Source organism: Kogia breviceps, chromosome 3 (genome assembly GCF_026419965.1).
Source record: "Kogia breviceps isolate mKogBre1 chromosome 3, mKogBre1 haplotype 1, whole genome shotgun sequence".
In the NCBI taxonomy this organism is placed as follows: Eukaryota; Metazoa; Chordata; class Mammalia; order Artiodactyla; family Physeteridae; genus Kogia; species Kogia breviceps.
In genome coordinates this window covers 66699506-66716623 of record NC_081312.1, presented here as the reverse complement: position 1 = coordinate 66716623, position 17118 = coordinate 66699506, and the positions used below count along the sequence as shown (strand labels likewise).

The 17118-nt window shown below is 39.8% G+C and overlaps 1 protein-coding gene across 2 annotated transcripts in view; it reads left to right on the top strand.

Annotated features, from left to right (window-relative positions):
* Positions 1-17118, top strand: part of AKAP6 (A-kinase anchoring protein 6) — a 506591-nt gene that overhangs the window by 108558 nt on the left and 380915 nt on the right. The window lies entirely within an intron of this gene.

Below are 17118 nucleotides of genomic sequence, written 5' to 3'. Positions count from 1 at the left end.
AGAAAAACAGAATAACAGGTTTGAAACTATTATTTTTGTAGATAAACATGGGTGGAATTCTTTCCTGGTTTTACTTTGTGGGCTAAACATCTAGAATAAAACTGACCTCAGGGGATAATGCAGAGAAGCGAGGAAAACTGGGGGGTGGCATTTTTGTGCAGTGTCATAGAAATCAGTAGTAAAGAATAAAAATATTACAAAAGGTTTAATAAAGACTCTCATAGGTAAAAAATCAAACTGAGGAGTGATTGTATATGTATGTGATTACTAACTTCTGTTGAAGTTGATGCTGCCTTTTTGGCAAACAGTGGGTTCTGGCATGATGGAGAAGGGTGGTGTTCTCCTTTTAGAATGAGTACAATGCATCATGCAGAACAAAGGTGCTTTCATAACAACTCATCTAAAGTTTAGACATTAAAAAAATGTGTGTGACTTTTAGAGAGCCCTTAAAAAGCCTGACCGTTGATAATAATGAGATGGAGATTCTAGTAAAGTGCTATTAATAGAGATTTTGGCCTAGGGACCCCAAAATACCGTGAATCTTGCCCTGCCATAGCCACTCCTCTCTTCCGGGTCCCCGAGGGAACTACATGCTCAGGTCAATGGTGGGCAAAGCAGGGCAGATTTATAACCAATTAGGACATTGGTCCCAAACCCCAATGTTAATTTCTAGTCAGTTAGATGAGATCCTAAGGAGAATTCCTCTACCTCAGCTGGTTCATTTTAAATGATCTGAAACCAAAAACCAAACAGATTCTTGCATCTTAATACTTAAATGACTTATAAGATGCAGCCATCAGCCTGAGAGGAAAGGACAATTAAGAGAGCATTATGTGCCCCAAAGCCTAAAGCAGAGCTGGCTTAGCCTTCCCAGGCTGGTTCAGCAGATCCTGGGCCCAGCTGCCCCATGAGAGAGAGTGTCCAAGAAAGGGAAGGAGGGGGTTGGAGAGAGAGAAAAAACAAAAAGGCCAGAATGCCAAGGTGGCTGGGCTTCTCCCAGGTTGGGCAGGACTGGGTGGCCTTCTTTCTTCGGGTTCTTGGGAAGGAGCAAGCACGCCTGCTTTAACGGAATGCCAGCCCAACTGGTTTCCCCACTGTGGCAGCAGGGAGTGGCATCTCTCAGATCCTGCAACACAGCCCCTTTAATTAGAGGAGCAGCTCCCCAGCTCCTCCAGGCTGCAGTGAGATGGGAGTCAGGGGGCTACGCAGCACCCCACCCCCTCCTCTGTGCCCTCTCATGTTGCACTCACTTATGTGACTACCAAAAGGAAATACAGGGTTGGGTTTGCAAGGAAAGATGACTGTTGCTCTCTAAAATCTTTCAGATTTACACAGAAAAGGTGGTAAACGATAAAGGAGAATGGGGGGAATGGAAATATCTTTAGAAGATTCCACTAAAAATTCTAAGGGTGCCTGAAAACAGTGTGTCAACTAACTTCATTTAATTATATCAATAGTACTTAAGTGAAAACTTAATTTTTTTTAACATCTTTATTGGAGTATAATTGTTTTACAATGGTGTGTTAGTTTCTGCTTTATATCAAAGTGAATCAGTTATACATATACATATGTTCCCATATCTCTTCCCTCTTGTGTCTCCCTCCCTATCCCACCCTCCCTATCCCACCCCTCTAGGTGGTCACAAACCACCTAGCTGATCTCCCTGTGCCATGCGGCTGCTTCCCACTAGCTATCCACCCCACGTTTGGTAGTGTATATATGTCCATGCCACTCTCTCACTTGGTCACAGCTTACCCTTCCCCCTCCCCATATCCTCAAGTCCATGCTCTAGTAGGTCTGTGTTTTATTCCCATCCTACCCCTAGTCTCTTCACGACATTTTTTTTTTTAGATTCCATATATATATGTTAGCATACGGTATTTGTTTTTCCCCTTCTGACTTACTTCACTGTGTATGACAGACTCCAGGTCCATCCACCTCACCACAAATAACTCAGTTTCATTTCTTTTTATGGCTGAGTAATATTCCATTGTATATATGTGCCACATCTTCTTTATCCATTCATCTGTTGATGGATACTTAGGTTGCTTCCATGTCCTGGCTATTGTAAATAGAGCTGCAATGAACATTTTGGTACATGACTCTTTTTGAATTATGGTTTTCTCAGGGTATATGCCCAGTAGTGGGATTGCTGGGTCATATGCTAATTCTGTTTTTAGTTTCTTAAGGAACCTCCATACTGTTCTCCATAGTGGCTGTATCAATTTACATTCCCACCAACATTACAAGAGTGTTCCCTTTTCTCCACACTCTCTCCAGCATTTATTGTTTCTAGATTTTTTGATGATGGCCATTCTGACCAGTGTGAGATGATATCTCACTGTAGTTTTGATTTGCATTTCTCTAATGATTAGTGATGTTAAGCATTCTTTCATGTGTTGGCAATCTGTATATCTTCTTTGGAGAAATGTCTATTTAGGTCTTCTGCCCATTTTTGGATTGGGTTGTTTTTTTGATCTTGAGCTGCATGAGCTGCTTGTAAATTTTGGAGATTACTCCTTTGTCAGTTGCTTCATTTGTAACTATTCCATTCTGAGGGTTGTCTTTTGCTCTTGTTTATGGTTTCCTTTGCTGTGCAAAAGCTTTTAAGTTTCATTAGGTCCCATTTGTTTAATTTTGTTTTTATTTCCATTTCTCTAGGAGGTGGGTCAAAAGGATCTGGCTGTGATTTATGTCACAGGGTGTTATGCCTATGTTCTCCTCTAAGAGTTTGATAGTGTCTGGCCTTATGTTTAGGTCTTTGATCCATTGTGAGTTTATTTTTGTGTATGGTGTTAGGGAGTGTTCTAATTTCATTCTTTTACATGTAGCTGTCCAGTTTTCCCAGCACCACTTATTGAAAAGGCTGTCTTTTCTCCATTGTATATTCTTGCCTCCTTTATAAAAAATAAGGTGATCATATGTGTGTGGGTTTATCTCTGGGCTTTCTATCCTGTTCCATTGATTTATATTTCTGGTTTTGTGCCAGTGCCATACTGTCTTGATTACCATGGCTTTGTAGTATAGTCTGAAGTCAGGAAGCCTGATTCCTCCTGCTCCATTTATTTATTTATTTATTGTGATATGTGGGCCTCTCACTGTTGTGGCCCCTCCTGTTGCAGAGCACAGGCTCTGGATGTGCAGACCCAATGGCCATGGCTCACAGGCCCAGCCTCTCCGCGGCATATGGGATCTGCCCAGACCAGGGCACAAACCCGCATCCCCTGCATCGGCAGGCGGACTCCCAACCACTGCACCACCAGGGAAGCCCCTCCAGCTCCATTTTTCGTTCTCAAGATTGCTTTGGCTATTTGGGGTCTTTTGCAGTTCCATACAAATTGTGAAATTGAAAACTTAAATTTTAATTCCAAATAGGAATGTAAAAGTTTTTGTACAGTCAACCAGGATTATGTTTAGTGTTGATAAATCCCCTGTACGGCAATTTGCTTCTTTTTCTCATTGGAACTGCCTATCACCTTCTCACCTCACTCAAAAGGCATCTCACTGCCTCTGTTCAGCTCTGCCCCACAGTGTGGTCTGTCTCCCCTGTGGAGAAAGGAGCCCCAAGAGGGCAGGAAGTCAACACAGTAGTCACATAGTAGTTAATCAATAGTAGTTAAAGCGATGAAGTGAAATTTTCTTATGTTAATTTAATTCTAGAATTTCTATCATTCCTTTTTTTGATGCTTATTTCATGAAGTAACTTAACCAACATCCTCTGCATATTCTAGAATATTTTATAATAATAGAGCCCTTCCACACTGAGGCCAAAGTCGAGGAACTCTGGTCAGTGAGCTATGGCCTTGTTAACACAAGGGCTTAGTTTTGGTCTCCTAATCTGCTTATTTAAGTTTTCCTTTTATTTGCATAACATTTTTTAATTTAACCAAATAAGCACTTTGATACATTAAAAAAAAAGATTTTAAATACATGTCAGTTCTTCAGATTTCCACACTGATGCACAAGAATAAAGGGGAACTGGGTCACAGAATTTTATATGTGGAATCAAAACAACAACGAAACAGCCTTGTAGAAGCAGCTCTTAAGTTAGGTGTATGGCAAAGGTGAGGGGCAGGCCCAGCTGGGGAAAGGCCAGCTATCTCCTATGGGGCATCCCCGCTTGGCTCCATACCTTGGTGAATTATTCAGTTTATTAATTTACTATGAAAAGTAACCATCACAGGGATGGGAATGCCATGGGTTTAAGAACCATCTAGGTGCACATAATTTCTAAATTTATATATCCATCCCATTGTTCTCCCAGGAGCCCCAGCTGCCTAAAAGACATCTTGTATTTCTAGTGAGCATCTCAAACTGATATGCCCATTGAAAAGCCCTGAATGCCTCCCCCACCCTGTCTTCCCAATTTCAGTAAGAGGCACCACTTTGTTGCCAAGTCAAAGTGTGATTCCGTGCCCCACATATATGTCTATTAACAAGTCCTGGGGAATCCATCTCCAAAATATGCCCCAAATCCATTCACTTCTCCCCTATACTACTGCTGCCACCCTAGTCAAGCCACATCACTGCTTGCTGGGCTACTTTTAGAGCCTCTTCTACTACCCTGCAGTTTATTCTCTACACAGCAGCCAATGGGATCTTTTAAAAATGTAAATCCAGTCATGTAACTCCCTTGCTTCCTGTTGGCTTACAATAAAACCGAAACCTCTTCCTGTGGTTCTGCCCCTGCCTGCTTCTCTTGCCGTGTCTCCTGTTACTTTCCCCTTGTTTATAAAGCTCCAAGTGGATTGAAAGTTCAAAGAAATGTTAGTCTAGTTCTTGCCTCACAGCTTTTCCTGTTTCCTCTGCCTAGCTCTAGCTTTGCCTCGCAGATTCTGGATCCTCATGAAGCAGTCGGCCAGAGGCGCAGCCAAGTTCTAATATCTGGAGGCACAAACCTGGGAGAAGGTTGAGCAGGGGTTGGGAGCGAGGAGGGGCCTGTGCTCTGGTCCGTGAAAGGCAAGCACAAAAAAAGGAGCTACCCTTACCTAACTTGTCTACACGCCTCAGACTCCCTTTCACATTGCTTGTTCTAAATCTTGTCATCAGTTTTCTCTACCATCCTGTTGATGTATAACTTTAAAAAAATTAGTTGAGAAATGCTTTTGGAAAGTGCTCAGGATGGGCTCCCCACTCTGGTTTTATATTTAATGTCACTTTCTCAAAGAAGCTATTCCTAATCCCTATTCTTAAAACACCCATCTCCTCCCCCAGCAATCGTCTAGTCCATTATTCAGCTCAGTTAATGGCAAAAATTCTTCAGTGCTATTACCATATTTGAAAAAAGGTCTGTCAGTTACTCAAAAGTTAAACATATATATTCCATAAGCTCAGAAATTCCATTCCTAGGTATTTACCCAAGAAAAAGAAAGCATATGTTCATAGAGACTTGTTTAAGAATTTTCATATCAGCTTTATAAATAATAGCAAAAAACTGTCTGAAGCTCAGGTATCCATCAAGAGGAAAATAAGAAAGTTGTGTTATAGTTGTACAGATGGCTTGCTATTTAGTAATAAAACAGCACAAACTTCAGATATCTGAAACAACATGGGTGAAACTCAAAACAAAAAATATGCAAAAGAGTACATACATCCTGTATCATTCCATTTATATCAGGTTCTAGAACAGGAAAAACTAATCTGAGGTTAAAATGAACCAGAACAGTGTGATGAAAGCAAGGAAAAGCACCATAAAAGAATTTGGGGGAGGTGACGGAAATATCTTATGCCTTGATAGATGTGTTTTAAAAAATTTTATTTTTTATACAGCAGGTTCTTATTAATTATCTATTTTATACATATTAGTGTATATATGTCAACCCCAATCTCCCAGTTCTTCCCCCCCATCCCCCGCTTTCCCCCCTTGGTGTCCATACGTTTGTTCTCTACATCTGTGTCTTTGTTTTTGCCTTGCAAACTGGTTCATCTGTACATTTTTCTGGATTCCACATACATGAGTTAATATACGATATTTTTTTCTCTTTCCAACTTACTTCACTCTGTATGACAGTTTCTAGGTCCATGTCTCTACAAATGACCCAATTTCGTTCCTTTTTATGGCTGAGTAATATTCCATTGTATATATGTACCACATCTTCTTTATCCATTTGTCTGTTGATGGGCATTTAGGTTGCTTCCATGACCTGGCTATTGTAAATAGTGCTTCAGTGAACACTGGGGTGCATGACTCTTTTTGAATTATGGTTTTCTCAGGGTATATGCCCAGTAGTGGGATTGCTGGGTCATATGGTAATTCTATTTTTAGTTCTTTAAGGAACCTCCATACTTTTCTCCATAGTGGCTGTATCAGTTTGCAATCCCACCAACAGTGCAAGAGGGTTCCCTATTCTCCACACCCTCTCCAGCATTTGTTGTTTGTAGATTTTCTGATGATGCCCATTCTAACTGGTGTGAGGTGATGCCTCATTGTAGTTTTGATTTGCATTTCTCTAATAATTAGTGACGTTGAACAGCTTTTCATGTGCCTCTTGGCCATCTGTATGTCTTCTTTGGAGAAATGTCTATTTAGGTCTTCTGCCCATTTTTGGATTGGGTTGTTCGTTTTTTTAATATTCAGCTGCATGAGCTGTTTATATATTTTGGAGATTAATCCTTTGTCTGTTGATTCGTTTGCAAATATTTTCTCCCATTCTGAGGGTTGTCTTTTTGTCTTGTTTATAGTTTCCTTTACTATAATGGTTCTTATCACTAGCTTTAATTTCCTTATTTATTTATTTGTATTATCTCCAAGGACCTCAAATATCTGATTCTCCACTGTATCCCTGTTGCCTAGGGCAAGGGCTGGGCATTTGGTGGAAACCAGTTCATATCTGTGGTTGGATAGATGAGTCCAAATCTGTATGGTCAGTGCCTTCTCTCCCCATAGGCAGGCTTGCACTGGAATTCACAGGAGGAAGGCTTCTTGGTGAGGATTGAATTAGGACAATGGTGTTGGATGAATCAGGTCCAAGTGCATTTGGGACATGACTCTCCCGTCTGTGAGTGATTCAGAATCTTGGACATCTTGTCTGGGGAGTCTGCCTGGGAGAGTCTATTCTGCGTAGGTAGCTGTGCTGGTCTTCCTCCCACCCCACTTTCTGTTTGACTTCTTCTTTGGCAAGGATTTTGGTCAGTGAGCTTAGAGGGCCTGGAACTGCTCTTTTTCTTTAAAGGTAACTTTGCTTATCTTCTGGTCATTGTGTTGATTTTAAAGTTTGTTTATCAGAGACTATTCTTATCGACCTTATTTCCAAGTTCTTAGCGGAAGTTTTATTGTAACCCCCAGGATGAACTACAAACCACTATTGTAAAGTTCCCCAGATTGGGGTGGGGTTTGGTGATTGTTCTAGAGAGTGAATAAATAAAAACATCTCACTTTAAGATTAAAATATGGAAACACTGCGATATATTACACTGTGTAGTTTTTTCCATTATTTTTTAAATAGAAAATGTAATCCACATATTTTGCTTCTTAGCTTCCAGATATTCTTTAGGAATAAGTATGAGAAGCCAGCTGAACCATTTTTAGAAACTTTCCTTCTCCTCCTCCCCCTTGTCCTTTGGATTCAGAGGCTGTGCTGTGCAGGAAAACCAGGCCAAGAACCATAAAAGGGTTTGACTTTAACTGCAACTTCTGGTCTGGATGAATGTATTTGGGTGCTAAATAGGCAAATTAGATACCCATGCTTCCTGATTAACAGTCTTCTTAGAGAGAATATTATTTGTATTCCTGGAAACATGATAGCAGGAAAGAGGCAAGGCTTAGACCAAAAGATGTGGCTGGATGACAAATAGAAATCTTGAAGTGACTTTGCTGGAATCAGCTCCCCAAATAACCCACTTGAGATAAATTCCACCCTCCAGGTGAAATTTGTGTCTGTATCTTCAATTTGCGCCTGATTCTCAGAGATAGAACGTTGAATGGAGACTCTGTTTACAAGACATTCTGACTGGGCTGTACCCAGACTGAGATATGCCTGACATCTGGAGTTAAATCCAGATACCCAGTGACTCACATGGGGTCTGAAGGGCTTCCTGAGGAAAAGGCTTGAATCCTCTCCACAGTTGGGGTTGTCACATCAGATGTACCTGACGGACTGAGGACTATGGAAGTCCTGGGATGGTGAAGCTCTTGAAAGAGGGCTTACCTTCATCCTGGGGCAAGGAGTCTGCCTCAGAGAAGAGGGGAGGGGAGTAGTGGTGTGTGGTAAAGTGTGTTCCCGGTTCCGGAACCCATCTTGAGCAGCCACCTAGGCTGTGTAGGTACCCAGTGAAGGGAAAGTGCTGTGGGTGTAACTCGGGGGACCTGTCTCAGCTGACTCTCCGCCTGGACTTCTCCCCTCCCCTTGTTCCATAGGTGTAGGAGGGAAAGAATGTTCTGTCTCCCACTGCTGGAGGATAACAAGCTCTGCCTGCAGTGGCAGAGGAGGTACCAAAGTGGCAACTGTAGAGTTCCAGGGTCTGGCTGGCTGTGGCAGTGAACAAGAGCTGGGGTTGAGCCTTGGGTACATCCAAAACTCACTCTAGAAGTTGCAGAAATTCTTGATAATGGGGACTCTGAGTGGAACTAAACTTCTGACATCAACAGTTTGGGGCTTGGAGGATCTGATCTTAATGTTAATAATGTTAAAGCCTGAAACGTTCAATTTATAACATCTTTGAGTAGTTTTCAATTTGTAACATATCTTAGGTTAAATAAGTACCAGTTTAAGATCAAATACCAAATATTTTTGTTTCTGGGAAAGAGTAAATATTTTCCTCTTTGCTCTTTAGATGGCTGTTTTTCAAGAAGTAGCTCTCAGTGGTTAGTGGTTGTGAAATCAATTTGATGAACTAAAGAGCTAAAACAGTGAAATAGAATTACATGAAGTAAGGATAAATACTATTTTGTGAAACTTGGTTTTAGTCATATACATATATATATATGATTCGTCATGATGTAAATTTTAAATCTTTCTCTTCTGAGTCAAGCCAGAACATTTTTTTTTTTTTTTGTGGTGCGCGGGTCTCTCACTGTTGTGGCCTCTCCCGTTGCGGAGCACAGGCTCCGATGCACAGGCCCAGCAGCGATGGCCCACAGGCGCAGCCGCTCCGCGGCATGTGGGATCCTCCCGGACCGGGCACGAACCCGTGTCCCCTGCATTGGCAGGCGGACTCCCAACCACTGCGCCACCAGGGAAGCCCCAGAACATTTTGATAGTTACTGCTTTAGACTGCTCTCAACATCTTTGATATGTATTTTAATTTTGGAACGTACTATGCAAGTAAGTATAACTTGGTCCAGTTTTTGCAATGCGATTTTTTTTGTATTTATATGGGATCACATGACAACCCCCCACAGTATTTTCCAAATCCCAGAAAACTGGAAAATGAAGCCGATTTCTCTGTTGGTGGGTATGAGGATGTTAAATTTTTTTATTTTCCCAAAGCCCAGATTTGTGGCTGGAATCTCTTTTTTGGCTGATGTGTCTTCCTCTGGGTGTATCTTCTCAGGGAATCTGAATACTAGTTGTTAAGTGTCCTGGGAGTATGGGTCAGTACAGTGATTAACAGTGGAAAAGTTTTTCCTATTATTAATGCCTAGGTTGTGTAAGAATATTTGGTATCATGGAACAATAAAAATGGATGAAATAAAAAGAATGTTTAATGTTTGGAAGGCTAATTTTAGATATGTAAGAGACACAATTATGTGAAAAAAATCTATCTTAATTATTGAGTAATAATCTCTCCACCCCTCCCCCTCCCCATACACACAGTACAAGTGCTAAATAAATACTTTTTGATTGTTGAACGATTAATATATTTTCATTATGATTTTGGGAGATGATCTGAAAAATCTCAGATCAGACACATGTTTAAAAATATTTACATGTGAATACTCTTGGTTAAGACTTGGGGAGGGTGACATGGAAAACATAACTTTGGTAGTTTATGACACATATTATGGAAGATCTTTGGGTATGCATGAACCTTAGCCTCATGTGCTAATAATGTATTTAGAGCTCAGGATGGGAGCATTAATTTTCGAGGTGGCCCAACAAGTCTACTAGATTGTCCAGCTGTGTAGTTTTTAAATAGCAATAATAGCATGGAAAATGAGGATTATCATAGACATCACAATTTGAAGGAAACCATGAAAACAGTGTTTAGAGAAAAAAGTAAGAATATTATTAAAGAATTTGAAAATGAGTTCAATGAGAAAAGTCTGAAGAAAACAGCATTTTGATTAGAGAAGTGTTATTGGCATTCGTTGCTTAAAAAATGGTTTTAAAATAATGTCAGGGCTTCCCTGGTGGCGCAGTGGTTGAGAGTCCGCCTGCCGATGCAGGGGACACGGGTTCGTGCCCCGGTCCGGGAAGATCCCACATGCCGCGGAGCGGCTGGGCCCGTAAGCCGTGGCCGCTGAGCCTGAGCGTCCGGAACCTGTGCTCCGCAACGGAAGAGGCCACAACAGTGAGAGGCCCGCGTACCACAAAAAAAAATAAAAATAAAAGTAAAAAATTAAAAAATGTCAGCGTGAACTATCACTGAGCAACAGTAGCCATCAGTTTTTATGATCTCAGGGAGTTAGATATTTCTAGGGGCACCCCCAGAGGTAGGATATGAATTAACTCTTCCCTTGCCTAGAGAGTTTTTTGAGTCCAGTAGCATTCACTGAATGCCTGATATGTTCCAATGTCCTCACATCCTTCTACAGGTGTGAGAAATTTTATGGGCTATAAAGTATAAGATAATAGTTCTGCTCTTCTTGTACTAGATGGTTAAGATGAATGGATGTGAGTGTGGGAGCTTTTTTTTTTAATTAAGAAGAAGTTCCAACCTATGTGTATTTTAATTCATCACAAATAGGAATGTGAGGTTTGGGAAGTGTGGATGTAAATGAAACCCTAAAGTCCCTTTGAGTAGGGCTGTTCATAGTACGTGAATTAGAGAGATGTTTCGTTTCCCTCCATTATTCTGCTATTTTGCCCACTCTCTTCACTTCAAAATTTTACATCTCAAAAGAGGGAAACGTGATCTAATTAAAGTGAAATTGTATTAAGATGTGAATTACTAGTATCCTAACATGGAAGAGGGTGGAGCAAGAGATGAATACCTTTAGTGAAAAATGTTAACAAATCAATTGATTTCCAGGTATGGCATGTGTAGAGATAGTGGTTCTCATCCTTGACTACACAGTAGAATCTCCTGGGAAGCTTTAAAAAGCCCATTTCCCAGGCCATGTTGTAGACCAGCTACATCAGAATCTGGGTTTGGACTTAGGCATCAGTACTTTTAACTCCACAGGTGATTCCAGTGCACAGCTAGAGCTGACAGCCTCTGAAAGGAGACATTTTTGAGCAGAGGGCTTTTGGATACATCTTGCTTGTTCCATGCGTTTTCCCTTTCCTTCCAAAATGACAGCAAGGGATTTAAAGTCACTTATTTAGGAGCAAAGGCTGCTACATGACTCTTTTGAACTTTTTCAGATTCCCAAGGGACCTTATAAATAAGTAAAAATTGTGGGAAGGGAGTAAGTCCATGCCAGACACCAGCCTATATGTTTTAGATGTTCTATCTTATGTTACTCTTTTAAAATTCTTACACACAAAAGAAAAACCGAATCCAGAAAAAGTAAATGTTTCTCTCACTTAATTCTCACAACAACTTTTTGAACTAGAAATTATTCTACAGAGAGGTCCAGGCTCAGGGCTGCCCACCTATAGTTGTACAGGTTATATATGAATGGCACCTTCTGAGGTTGTGCAGTTTACCTGCACAGCTTTCTGTGACTGCCTTGTATAGGCCTGGGAAATGCCTGAGCAAAGGGTGCTTTGAATATGAAAGACGAAAGGGCCTTTTCCCCTGGAGCCAAGGAATGAAGAATGATGTATATCATTGAGCTTAGAGGAGACACATTTTGAAGGACCACAAATATTTTAAATGCCTCAGAGGAGTCTGGGCTGGATCCAATAGTTATAAAGACATCTACAAACAAAGGAATAACATAGTAAAAGCCTGGGTCTTAGCATGAATTTGTGGTATGTGCATGGTAATCTGAGAAGGAGGGAGATGTGAGACAGTTATGAGGACGTTCAGTAAATGACATAGAGTGGCTGGGCTTGGCTGATGGAAATGGGAAGCAAGAAAAAAACCCATCAGACCAGGCTGTTGAGGCAAACACAGAGAGGCCTCTGTGGATTCAGAGGCGACTGGTTCTCTGTGGCTTCATTTGCCCTCCTCAGCCTCAAACGGAACTGATATGGCTATTGCCACTTGGTTTTAGGGCTGAGGGCTGTATTTCTTTGTATAAATGTGAATAGGATAAAAAGGAACAGAAGAGAGATTTCTCCTATGTTCATTTTAGCAGGATGGCTGTTATTAGTGGGCTTTTAGTGTAAGCTCCTTCTATTGTTCTGTGATACCTGAACCACCAATTTTATTCATTTTTTGAATGAGGTAAATTTACCAAAATCATCATTTAATGGACAAGGAATATGTGAAATGAAAGTGGAAAGTGATCTACTCTTCTCCCGAGGAGGAGGGAATGGGTATAACATCCACTGGAGTACTGGTTCACGAGGAGGGAACTGGCCTGAATGAAATTACGAAGAAAGTCTTCAGTGCCCATTGCAGTTTTCCCTCTTCCCAGAAAACTCATTTCTATCAGAAGACCCTATAAAGGAATTCAAACAATAGTGTTAAGAATGACTGCAACTCAAACTTTTGCTGCTGCAAAGGGAATTAATATTATCACATTGGTTGAAGGAATCCACCTCTGTAATTGTGGGAGTCAGGTATTAGTGACAAGATGGGGAGAGAGTCCTCCAAATAACACCACATAGGAGACTACCTCTTTTATGTGGATGTCTCTGTCCCCATCCTAGAAATAACAGGAGTGAAATGTTGTTTTAAAAAATATTTTAACTGCAGTGTTTACCTCCCTTAGCTTCCAGCTGCCCTCCTAGATAAAGTCCAAATGCCTGGGCATGGCCTGCAGGCTCCTTCACAATCTGGACCCAGCTGGCCTGTTGTTCCTTCCGACATTTCCTTACCTGCACCTCTGAAAAGCCAGGCCCTTTCAGAAGTTCATGCCTGGAAACATGGTTTCTCTGTCCCTGGGATATCACCTCATTCTTTACCCCAAACTTCTGTTTCTGGGAAAATTGCTATACATTCCCCAAATCACAGCTAAAATGTTACCTGCCTGGTGAAACTATCTCGAATTTGGTCAGTCCTTCTGGGGATTCTCCCCATATTTTCATATGATGCCTACTGTAGCATGGTGGTAGACACAGCATCCAATTTGAGTTATTACTACTTTAGTTGTTATGAGGAATCCTGTTTTATTGTACTCCATAACTATGTATCTCTGATGATACATTTGTGTGACTTTGAAATCAGGACAGAAGAAAACAATCAGCATAAAATACATTTCCTTTGATTATTTTGTTGATTGATTACAACCTGATAAACTTAGACTTGTGAATAATTAGCAGATCTTCCTCAGGGAAAGTTAGTTCACACTTATGCTGGAAATCTGAGGGCATGCATATTTCTATGTCTGCCACAAGATCATAAATAAGAATAAATATTTCATAACTGTTTAATGCGGTTACCCTAAAATTCAATACATCTTTTTTTTAACATCTTTATTGTAGTATAATTGCTTTACATTGTTGTGTTAGTTTCTGCTGTATAACAAAGTGAATCAACTATATGTATACATATATTCCCCTCCCTCTTACGTCTTCCTCCCACCCTCCCTATCCCACCCCTCTAGGTGGTCACAAAGCACTGAGCTGATCTCCCTGTTGCTATGTGGCTGTTTCCCACTAGCTATCTATTTTACATTTGGTAGTGTATATATGTCCATGCCACTCTTTCACTTCGTCCGCTTACCTTTCCCCCTCCCTCTGTCCTCAAGTCCATTCTCTACATCTGCATCTTTATTCCTGTCCTGCTGCTAGGTTCTTCAGACTTTTTTTTTTTTTTTTTTTTTTAGATTCCATATATATGTGTTAGCATACGGTATTTGTTTTTCTCTTTCTGACTTGCTTCACTCTGTATGACAGACTCTAGGTACATCCACCTCACTACAAATAACTCAGTTTCATTTCTTTTTATGGCTGAGTAATATTCCGTTTTATATATGTGCCACATCTCTTTATCCATTCATCTGTCAGTGGACACTTAGGTTGCTTCTGTGTCCTGACTATTGTAAATAGTGCTGCAAAAAACATTGTGGTACATGACTCTTTTTGAATTATGGTTTTCTCAGGGTATATGCCCAGGAGTGGGATTGCTAGGTCATAAGCTAATTCTATTTTTAGTTTCTTAAGGAACCTCCATACTGTTCTCCACAGTGGCTGTATCAATTTACATTCCCACCAACAGTGCCAGAGGGTTCCCTTTTCTCCACAGCCTCTCCAGCATTTATTGTTTCTAGAGTTTTTGATGATGGCCAATCTGACCGCTGTGAGGTGATACCTCATTGTAGTTTTGATTTGCATTTCTCTAATGATTAGTGATGTTGAGAATCCTTTCATGTGTTTGATGGCAATCTGTATATCTTCTTTGGAAAAATGTCTATTTAGGTCTTCTGCCCATTTTTGAATTGGGTTGTATGTTTTTTTGATATTGAGCTGCATTAGCTGCTTGTATACTTTGGAGATTAATCCTTTGTCAGTTGCTTCATTTGCAAATATTTTCTCCCATTCTGAGGATTGTCTTTTCATCTTGTTTATGGTTTCCTTTGCTGTGCAAAAGGTTTTAAGTTTCATTAGGTCTCATTTGTTTATTTTTGTTTTTATTTCTCTTTCTCTAGGAGGTGGGTCAAAAAGGATCTTGCTGTGATTTGTGTCAAAGAGTGTTCTACCTATGTTTTCCTCTAAGAGTTTTATACTGTCTGGCCTTATATTTAGGTCTTTAGCCCATTTGGAGTTTATTTTTGTGCATGGTGTTAGGGAGTGTTCTAATTTCATTCTTTTACATGTAGCTGTCCAGTTTCTCCAGCACCACTTATTGAAGAGGCTGTCTTTTTTCCATTGTATATCCTTGCCTCCTTTATCAAAGATAAGATGACCATATGTGCATGGGTTTATCTCTGGGCTTTCTATCCTGTTCCATTGATTTATATTTCTGGTTTTGTGCCAGTGCCATACTGTCTTGATTACCATGGCTTTGTAGTATAGTCTGAAGTCAGGGAGCCTGATTCTTCCAGCTCCATCTTTCTTTCTCAAGATTGCTTTGGCTATTAGGGGTCTTTTGTGTTTCTATTCAAACTGTGAAATTTTTTGTTCTAGTTCTGTGAAAAATGCCATTGGCAGTTTGATAGGGATTGCATTGAATCTGTAGATTGCTTTGGGTAATAGAGTCATTTTCACAATGTTGATTCTTTCAATCCAAGAACATGGTATATCTCTCCATCTGTTTGTATCATCTTTTATTTCTTTCATCAGTGTCTTATCATTTTTCTGCATACAGGTCTTTTGTCTCCTTAGGTGGATTTATTCCTAGATATTTTATTCTTTTTGTTGCAATGGTAAATGGCAGTGTTTCCTTAATTTCTCTTTCAAATTTTTCATCATTAGTGTATAGGAATGCAAGAGATTTCTGTGCATTAATGTTGTATCCTGCTACTTTACTAAATTCATTGATTAGCTCTAGTAGTATTCTGATAGCATCTTTAGGATTCTCTATGTATAGTATCAAGTTATCTGTAAACAATGACAGTTTTACTTCTTCTTTTCTGATTTGGATTCCTTTTATTTCTTTTTCTTCTCTGATTGCTGTGGCTAAAAATTCCAAAACTATGTTGAATAATAGTGGTGAGCGTGGGCAACCTTGTCTTGTTCCTGATCTTAGGGGAAATGGTTCCAGTTTTTCACCATTGAGAACGATGTTGGCTGTGGGGTTGTCATATATGGCCTTTATTATGTTGAGGTAAGTTCCCTCTATGCCTGCTTTCTGGACAGTTTTTATCATTAGCGGGTGTTGAATTTTGTCAAAAGATTTTTCTGCATCTATTGAGAACATATGGTTTTTATCCTTCAATTTTTTAATATGGTGTATCACTTTGATTGATTTGCATATATTGAAGAATCCTTGCATTCCTGAGATAAATCCCACTTGATCATGGTGTGTGATCCTTTTAATGTGCTGTTGGATTCTGTTTGCTAGTATTTTGTTGAGAATTTTTGCATCTATGTTCATCAGTGATATTGGCCTGTAGTTTTCTTTCTTCATGAGATCTTTGTTTGGTTTTGGTATCAGGGTGATGGTGGCCCTGTAGAATGAGTTAGGGAGTGTTCCTCCCTCTGCTATATTTTGGAAGAGTCTGAGAAGGATAGGTGTTAGATCTTCTCTAAATGTTTTATAGAATTTGCCTGTGAAGCCATCTGGTCCTGGGCTTTAGTTTGTTGAAAGATATTTAATCACAGTTTCAATTTCAGTGCTTGTGATTGGTCTGTTTATATTTTCTATTTCTTCCTGGTTCAGTCTCGGAAGGTTGTGCTTTTCTAAGAATTTGTCCATTTCTTCCAGGTTGTCCATTATATTGGCATATAGTTGCTTGTAGTAATCTCTCATGATCCTTTGTATTTCTGCAGTGTCAGTTGTTACTTCTCCTTTTTCATTTCTAATTCTGTTGATTTGCATCTTCTCCATTTTTTTCTTGATGAGTCTGGCTAATGGTTTATCAATTTTATTTATCTTCTCAAAGAACCAGCTATTACTTTTATTGATCTTTGCTATTGTTTCCTTCATTTCTTTTTCATTTATTTCTTATTTGATCTTTATGATTTCTTTCCTTCTGCTAACTTTGGGTGTTTTTTGTTCTTCTTTCTGTAATTGATTTAGGTGTAAGGTTAAGTTGTTTATTTGAGATTTTTCTTGTTTCTTGAGTAGGACTGTATTGTTATAACGTTCCCTCTTAGAACTTCTTTTGCTGCATCCCATAGGTTTGGGGCCATTGTGTTTTCATTGTCATTTATTTCTAGGTATGTTTTGAATTCCCCTTTGATTTCTTCAGTGATCTCTTGGTTATTAAGTAGCGTATTGTTTAGCCTCCATGTATTTGTATTTTTTACAGTGTTTTTCCTGTAATTGATATCTAGTCTATAGCATTGTGGTTGAAAA